The 8,060-nt window shown below is 38.6% G+C and overlaps 1 pseudogene; it reads left to right on the top strand.

Annotated features, from left to right (window-relative positions):
• Positions 1-6,495: 6,495 nt before the first annotated feature.
• LOC118979734 (60S ribosomal protein L17-like) lies at positions 6,496-7,047 on the top strand (annotated as a pseudogene).
• Positions 7,048-8,060: the final 1,013 nt, after the last annotated feature.

The following is an 8,060-nucleotide window of genomic DNA, read 5'->3' as shown; positions in this document are numbered from 1 at the left end:
ATTCTGCCTCTGCCAGTAATTTGCTATGTGGCTTTTGTAAGTTGCTTTACCTCTTTGAGTCTCAAATTCGTCCTCTCTAGAATGTGGATGACACTGTCTGTTTCTCAGGGTTTTCGAAAGGTTCAAGCAGAACAGGGCTGCGATAGTGTTTTAAGAAGCATAAAGGGTTGTAAACTAGAACAGAGTATGAGGTTCCCTGCCAGAGACTTCTATCTCTTGGCTCTGTTTTCCTCAGCGCTGATTTTACTCACAGATAGGCTCGCTCCATGGTATGGCAAATTGATCCCAGCAGCTCCAGCCTTAAGTTCTCCTAGTGCAGTAATCCCAGTATTTTGAAAGCCTTTTTTTTTTTACTAATACCTCCAGTTTGGGCTAGGACTAGATTACAAACTATATTACGATTCAACCCTAGTCAAATGGCTGGGACAGCCTCAGGTCTAACCACATGAATTATAATTAAGAGTAAAATTAGATTCTGTTACCAAATGTAAGGATACTAGAAAGACCAAAACAATATTACAATACCCTGTAAGGTAATGTAGAGAAACTAGAAGTTTGCTTTTTTAAGGATTTTGTTTGTTTATTTTTGGAGAAAGGGGAAGGGAGGGAGAAAGAGAGGAAGAGAAGCATTGATCAGTTGCCTCTCGCACACCCCAAGCAGGGACCTGGCCTGCAGTCCAGGCGTGTACCCTGACCGAGAATCAAACTAATGACTTTTAGGTTTGTGGGATGAGGCTCAACACACTGAGCCACACCGGTCAGGGTGAGAAATTAGAAGTTTTTGATGCAAGAGGGGAACATAAGGCATTTGGGATTGCCACATTGAAGACTTCCTCAAAATGCCCTTTTATGAAAAGAGAGAAGGCTGCCTAGGAATGATACTGCTCCTCTATTCCCTACAAATCCTACTGTACACAGGAAACAATACCCTCTGCCCACGGTGACCAAAGAGATGTGCCTGTCCACTGGTTGGCCAGATGCCTACTGCCTCGCTGTGATCTGGTGAGAGCCTCCGAGAGAAGACATGGTTTCCCTCCTGAAGGCTATTTCACTGGGATCTGGATTAAGCAGGAAAACCACAAAAGGTATAAGTCTGTTAACATATCTGGAACTAAAAATCTGGAACCAGTGAGATAGGGAGAAGTGTGTGTGTGTCTGTGTGTGTGTACACATACATATAACTTCAGAAAATGAATGATGGATTAGAAGAGAGGTGGGAAAGAAAAAAAGAGAAGAAAAGACAAAGTTTGACTTTCTACATAGGTTTCATTCTTATTGCCTTTCTTCTCTTATTACTGCTTTTATTAGTTAAGATATTGACTAGATGGTGACAAAAGTATCAGTGGCTTAATCAAAGTAGTTCTGTTTCTCTTCCAGGTAAAAGTCTGAACTGACAGACCATGCAGGACTGGTTGGGGCTTTGTTCCCTGGAACTCAGTTCTGTCCAACTTGTTATTCCACTCATGGTATTACACTCTGGCCACAGAGTTAAAGTTGACCCACTATTACTACACTGGGAAGAGGAAGAGAAAGTCAAGCTGCTTCCTAATAAAAGTGTGACCTGAGAACTGCCAACAACATTTCCACTCACTTTCCTTTGGGTAGCCAGAATATAGTCACATTGTCATACATAGCTGCAAAAGAGGTTAAAAATGTACTATAGCTGACTGCCAAGCACCTGGCTAAACCTAGGGGGGAATTTATTACTTCATTACGGGCAGATGGGTATATTGCAATCACACTCCTTCACCCTTACAATTAAAGTCAGCTTCTACCCATTATCCCTTGAAACTCTGCATCCATCAAAAATTAGCTTCTGTGATCTCTTTTAAGAGGCCATTCCAAGAAAGAAAGAAAGAAAGAAAGAAAGAAAGAAAGAAAGAAAGAAAGAAAGAAAGAAAGAGAAGCTATTCCTTAACCTCTTCCCTCACTGAGCTTCCATGGTCCTTTGCATACTTTTTTAAAAAATGGACTTGAGAGAGAGAAATATTGATTAGTTGTTGCACTTATTTGTGCATTTATTGGTTGCTCTTGCATGTGCCGTGACTGGAGATAGAACACAGGACCTTGGCATATCAGGATGATGCTCTAACCGAGCTATCCAGCCAGACCCTTTTCCAAAATTCTTATGGCCCTTAGACTGGTATTTTAGTTAGATGGTTTCCCCTACTAACCCATGAATTCAGGGCAGAAATAAAGTCCAAGTCAAATCTCTGCTGTCTACCACACCTATCACATAGTAGGGCCTAAAAAAGGATTGCTGATTTAGTGAACATTCTCTTTTCTGAACTTTTGAGGCAAAGTTAGAAATACAATTATAGTGTTGGGAAATTAGAAACCCCTAAATGGACTTCTCCTATGTAACTATGTTTTTAAATTATAGTTTAACAGAGACATTCCTAAATGCCTGGAGGACTGGAATGAAGGAAGAAAGAAAAAATCAGAAAAGAAGAAAAAAATAAAACAAAACTCCAGGTCTTGGCTGTGATCTGTGTCAGATCACTCCTTCCACCCTTAGCAAAGTTGTTTGCAGCTCTACCGTGACCTCTACTTCATGTGTGCTCTGAGCCTAAACATCAGACAAAGGTGAAAGCTTATGGTCTTAGTTCTCTAAGGATGTGTCCTTCCTTTCCCATGTATATGACTTTCTAGACTATCCAGTATACACAAAAACCTTTCAAAGCCTTTATGTGCCCCCAAATCTCACTTCTAGAATTTCCTCTCAGGCTTTTGGTATATCTATTTTTGCTGCAATGTTTTTTGTTTTGCCTAAAGAACAGCAATTTGTTCATTTGTCTTTCATGTTTTTAGGGAAAGTCCTCTTATATAGTCCCTCTGCCCTGATAGGTTTTTTTCACCTGGTAGGTGAAAAAAAGGGAAGCCCTTTGCATCAGTCCTCAAGTAAAACCCCAGTCAGGTCAAGAAGACAAACTCTAGTCCTTTGTAACAAGGTCTTCCAGAAACAGGTATCCACACTGAAAACATGGGTTGCCCTCTTTTTTAATTTTTCTTTTTAACATATGAGACTGTTTATTTTCTTTTAAGGCAGTGTTTATTTTATATTTATCTCTTTATTTTTCAATTATAGTTTACATCCAAAATTATTCTGTGTTAGTTTCAGATGTACAGCCTAGTGATTAGAAAATTAATTACTTTAGTCCTGGCTGGTGTGGCTCAGTGGATTTAGCACCAACCTATGAACCAAAGGGTCACTGGTTCTGTTCCCAGTCAGGGCACATGCCCGGGTTGGGGGCCAGGTGCCCAGTTGGGAGTGTGATAGGCAGCCACATATTGAGGTTCCTCTTCCTCTCGTTCTCCCTTCCCTCCCCTCTCTCTAAAAATACATAAATAAAATATTTTTTAATTAAGAAAGAAAATTACTTACATTAGCTCTGGCTGAGTAGCTTAGTTGTTAGAGCATCATCTCAATACATCACGGTTGCACGTCCAATCCCCAGTCAGAGCACATACAACAATCACCAATGAGTGTATAAATAAGTGGAACAACAAGCCCAGTGTTTCTCTCTCTCTCTTTCTCTCTTCTACTCTCTAAAACCAATCAATAAATACAACTTTTTAAAAAAGTATGTACTTTACAGAGTAGTCCCCTCAATGTTTTAAGTACCCACCTGGCCCCATACATAGTTACCATGATATTATTGACTATATTCCTTATTCTATAATCTACATCTCTATGACTATTCTATAACTACTAATTTGTACTTCTTCATCCCTTCACCTTTTCCACTCAGCCCCCAACCCCTATCCCCTCTGACAACTGTCAGTCTGTTCTCTGTATCTGTGAGTCTGTTTCTATTTTATTTATTTTCTTCTTTAGGTTCCACATATAAATGAAATCATTTGGTATTTGTCTTTCTCTGTCTAACTCATTTTGTTAAGTATAATACTTTCTAGATCCATCCATGCTGTTGCAAAAAATAAAACTTCATTATTTTTTATGGCCAAGTAGTATTCCACTGTGTATATGTACCACCGGTTTCTTATCTACTCATCTATTTATGGGCACTTGGGTTGCTTCCATATCTTGGCTATTGTAAATGATGCATCAGTGAACAAAGGGGTGCATATATTCTTTCAGGATAGGTGGCTATCTTTAAGATTGCTTTGACCAAATGAAGAGAGTAGAACAAGGGTAAGTAAAAACAACACAAAAATTTCCTACTTGTTTCAGTGAGCTTCCTCCTGGTTAAACATTCACTTGGTTGAGGTAAACTTTTGACTAGCTCCCAGAGATCTGGAAAGGTTGAAACTCTTTTTGCCAGGTTTTTTCAGTGTTTCTGAGGAGAGATGGGCTTCATACACTGCCATTTTCAATAATGCCACTCCTGTCTTCCATGCCTTTTTATTATACTTTATCTCTGTTATTCTCTGGGTGAGTTTCTTAGAATCACCTTCTAATTTGTTAATTCTCTGCTTGTGTTCATTTAAGACAGTATATCTTTTTAATTGAGATTTTTTCTCCTCAATAACTATACCTTTCCAGTTTAGGAAATCCTTCTTAGGATTCCTTATTGATTCATTTATTTTTATTTTTTAACTCTCCATTTTGAAATGATTTTTTAGAGAGAGAGAGAGGAAGGGGGCGAAAGGGAAAGAGAGAGATTGATTTGTTGTTACACCTCTTTATACATTCATTGGTTGATTCTTGTATGTGCCATGACTGGGGATCAAACCTACAACCTTGGTGTACTGAGACAATGCTATAACCATTTTTAAATAAATTTAGATTTATAGATTTATAGAAGTTACAAAATAGCATAGGAAGCACATTCTTTACCCCACTTGTCCTAATTACATAACCATGGTATATTTATCAAAACAAGAAACTATTTTATACAATGCTATTAATTTTATTCATATTTCTCCAATTTTTTCACTAATGTCTTTTTTTATGTTCAGAATCCAGTCCATGATACCATATTACTTCCAGATGTCAAGTCTCCTTAGACTTGCTTCAGTATGTGACAGTTGCTCAGTCTTTCTTTGTCTCTTATGATCTTGACACTTTTGAAGAGTACTGGGCAAGTACGCTGTAGAATTTCCTCAATTTAGGTTTTCCTGATATTTTCTCACTATTGTATTAGAGATAAAAATTTGGGGGAAGAATGCCATAGAGATTAAGGACCCTCCTCATCACATCACATCAGGAAGTATTAATATCAATGTGAATTAATATTATTGAAGTTAACCTTGATCAGTTGGTTAGGATGTATCTGCTAGGTTTCTCTACTCTAAAGGTTACTATTTTTCTCTTCCCATACTCTATGCATTAGAAGTCAGTCACTAAATCCAGCCTACATTTTTTTAATTCTTTTTTAAAAGATTTTATTTATTTATCTTTAGAGAGGAAGGAAAGGAGAGAAGGAGAGAAATATCAATGTATGGTTGCCTGTCGTGAGTCCCCTGCTGGGAACTGACCTGCAACCCAGGCGTGTGCCCTGACTGGGAATCGAACCGCAATCATGTGGTTCGCAGGCCCAAGCTCAATCCACTGAGCTACACCAGCCAGGGCTAGCCTACATTTTTTTTTTAAAGGAAATTAAAGCAAGCTCTGGTAGCTCAGTTGGCTAGATTGTCATTGTGATACATCAAATTGCAGGTTCTATCACAAGTCAGGGCATATAGAAGCATACAGTAATCAATGCATAAATGAGTGGAACAACAAATCAATATTTCTCTCTCAAATCAATAAATAAAAAAATTTTAATTTATAATAAAAAGATAAAAATTGTTATCCATTAGGTAATAAAAAAGTGACTGGTGAGTCTAAGAGTTCTGGTATGAAGGCAGCTGAAGAATTTTTGGAAACTCTAGATGTGCTGATTGTGGGGGAAAATTACTTGCCAGGACAAATATTCAGTATGGATGAAACCTCCATATTCCAGAAACAGATGTCTGAAAGGACTTTCATCTATTAAGGAGGCCAAGTCCATACCAAATTTCAAGGCTTCTAAGGACAGGACGACAGTCTTGCGTGGGGGAAATGTTGCAGGCTACAAATTGAAACTGTTTGTGACCTGGCACAGTGAGAACCCCAGGGCCTTCAGGCATATCAGTAAGCACATGCTGCCAGTATAGTACAGGAACAGTAAGAAGTCATGGATGACCAAGCTCCTCTTCCAAGATGCTCTTCTGAATTGTTGTGCCATGAAATGGAGATGTACTACTTGGAAAATAACATACCTTTCAAGATTCTGCATATTGTTGATAATGCTTTTGGACATTCTCCTTTTATTGGTGGTCTTTATCCCAAAACCACAGTGGTGGTTCTCCCTCCAAATTGCACTCTTAGATCCAATCAATGGGTAAAGGAGTTAAAGCAGCTTTTAAAGCCTCCCACCTCATTGCCCAGGCTATTACTGAAATCGAGGAAGACACTGATACAATTCTAGGAGTATTACAACATCTATGACTGCATCAGGAACCTTGCTTAAGACATCTCTTCTAGAAAGCGACCAGAGGTGATCCCTGAAGATGATTTGCTATTCACTTGACCCAGAAAACCCCACAAAATCATGCAAATGAAGAAGTTCAAATAATCATGTTCACTTTCAAGAACACTCATGAAACTGCCCAGGCCATCAAGGGTATGCACATTTGAAAAGCCACCAAGTATCTGAAAGATGTTACTTTAAAGAAGCAATATGTTCCACTCTATTGATACAGTGCTGGAGTTGGTAGGTGTGCCCAGGCCAAACAGTGGGGCTGGACACAGGGTTGATGGCCTAAAAAGAGTGCTGAGTTTTTGCTTCACACACTTAAAAATGCAGAGAGTAATGTTGAACCCACAGGTTTAGATGTAGATTCTCCGGTCATTGAGCTCAGGTGAACAAAGCTCCCAAGATGCAGCGTAGAACTTACAGAGCTCATGGGAGGACTAACCCATACATGAGCTCTCCATGCCACACTGTGATGATCCTTACTGAAAAAGAGCAGATTGTTCCTAAACCAGAAGAGGAAGTTGCACAGAAGAAAAAGATATCCCAGAAGAAATGGAAAAAACAAAAGCTTATGGCCCAGGAGTAAATTCAGCATAAAATAAATACTAATAAAAGTAAAAAAAGAAAAGAAAGAAAGAAGAAGAAAAAAAGAACTTTGCTTGAGCTTGGGGTGGTGTCACCAACAAGTGTGAGAATGACATCTGGAAGAAGACCCTCAAGAGGTTCATCTGTGATTTCAAAGGATTTGCCAAGCATGAGAAGGTTGCAAAAACCAACAAGGCTATTGGAAATGGAAAGGCTGCTGAGATGGAAAACAACCTGGGTGTGGATGAAGGTGACAGTGAGGAGCTCCTAGAGGTGGTTTCTGCGGAATTGACTAATGAGGAGTTGGAACTGGAACAGGAACATGTAGCTGAAGAACAGACAAGAGAAAAGAAAATCGTGAGAGAGAAAAAGAACCCCCAAGAAAATCCACAATCCACAAAAAGCTTAGTAAAAGCTTTTGCATACCTTATGAAGCTCCTTAAAAAATTGAAAACATGGACTCCAACACTGCAAGTTTTTCATTCATAAGAATGTTTATGCTACATTATCTGCTTACATGCAAATCTGTGATGGAGAAAGAAACAAACCAAGCAAACCCACATGGACATATTTCTGAAAAGAGTGACACTCCTCAAGCAGAGCCTGTGCCAGGTCCTCCAGAAGTTGGCATTGTTACCACAGGAAATGACAGCTCCACGGGTGTTACTGCCCCTGAAGGCCTTCCAGTGGGACAAGCTGTGGAGGTGGGAGACAGTGATGTTGATGCTCCTGATGACCCCGTGTAGGCGTAGGCTAATGTGTGTTTGTGTCTTACTTTTTAACAAAAGAATTTAAAAACTAAAAAAATAACATTAAAAATGTTTAAATAGGGAAAAGCTTATAGAATAAGGGCATATAAAAATATTTTTGTATAGCTGTATAATGTATCTGTGCTAAGTGTTATTACAAGAAAATAGGAAAGTTAAAAATTTAAGTTAGAGAGTTATAATAAAACTAAGGTTATTTTATAATTGAAGAAAGAAAACGTTTTATTATTTTAATTATTACTTTTTT

This window comes from Sturnira hondurensis, unplaced genomic scaffold (genome assembly GCF_014824575.4).
Source record: "Sturnira hondurensis isolate 20B ecotype Veracruz unplaced genomic scaffold, ASM1482457v3 Scaffold0022566, whole genome shotgun sequence".
NCBI lineage: Eukaryota > Metazoa > Chordata > Mammalia > Chiroptera > Phyllostomidae > Sturnira > Sturnira hondurensis.
This window is presented reverse-complemented; position numbering and strand designations above follow the sequence as displayed.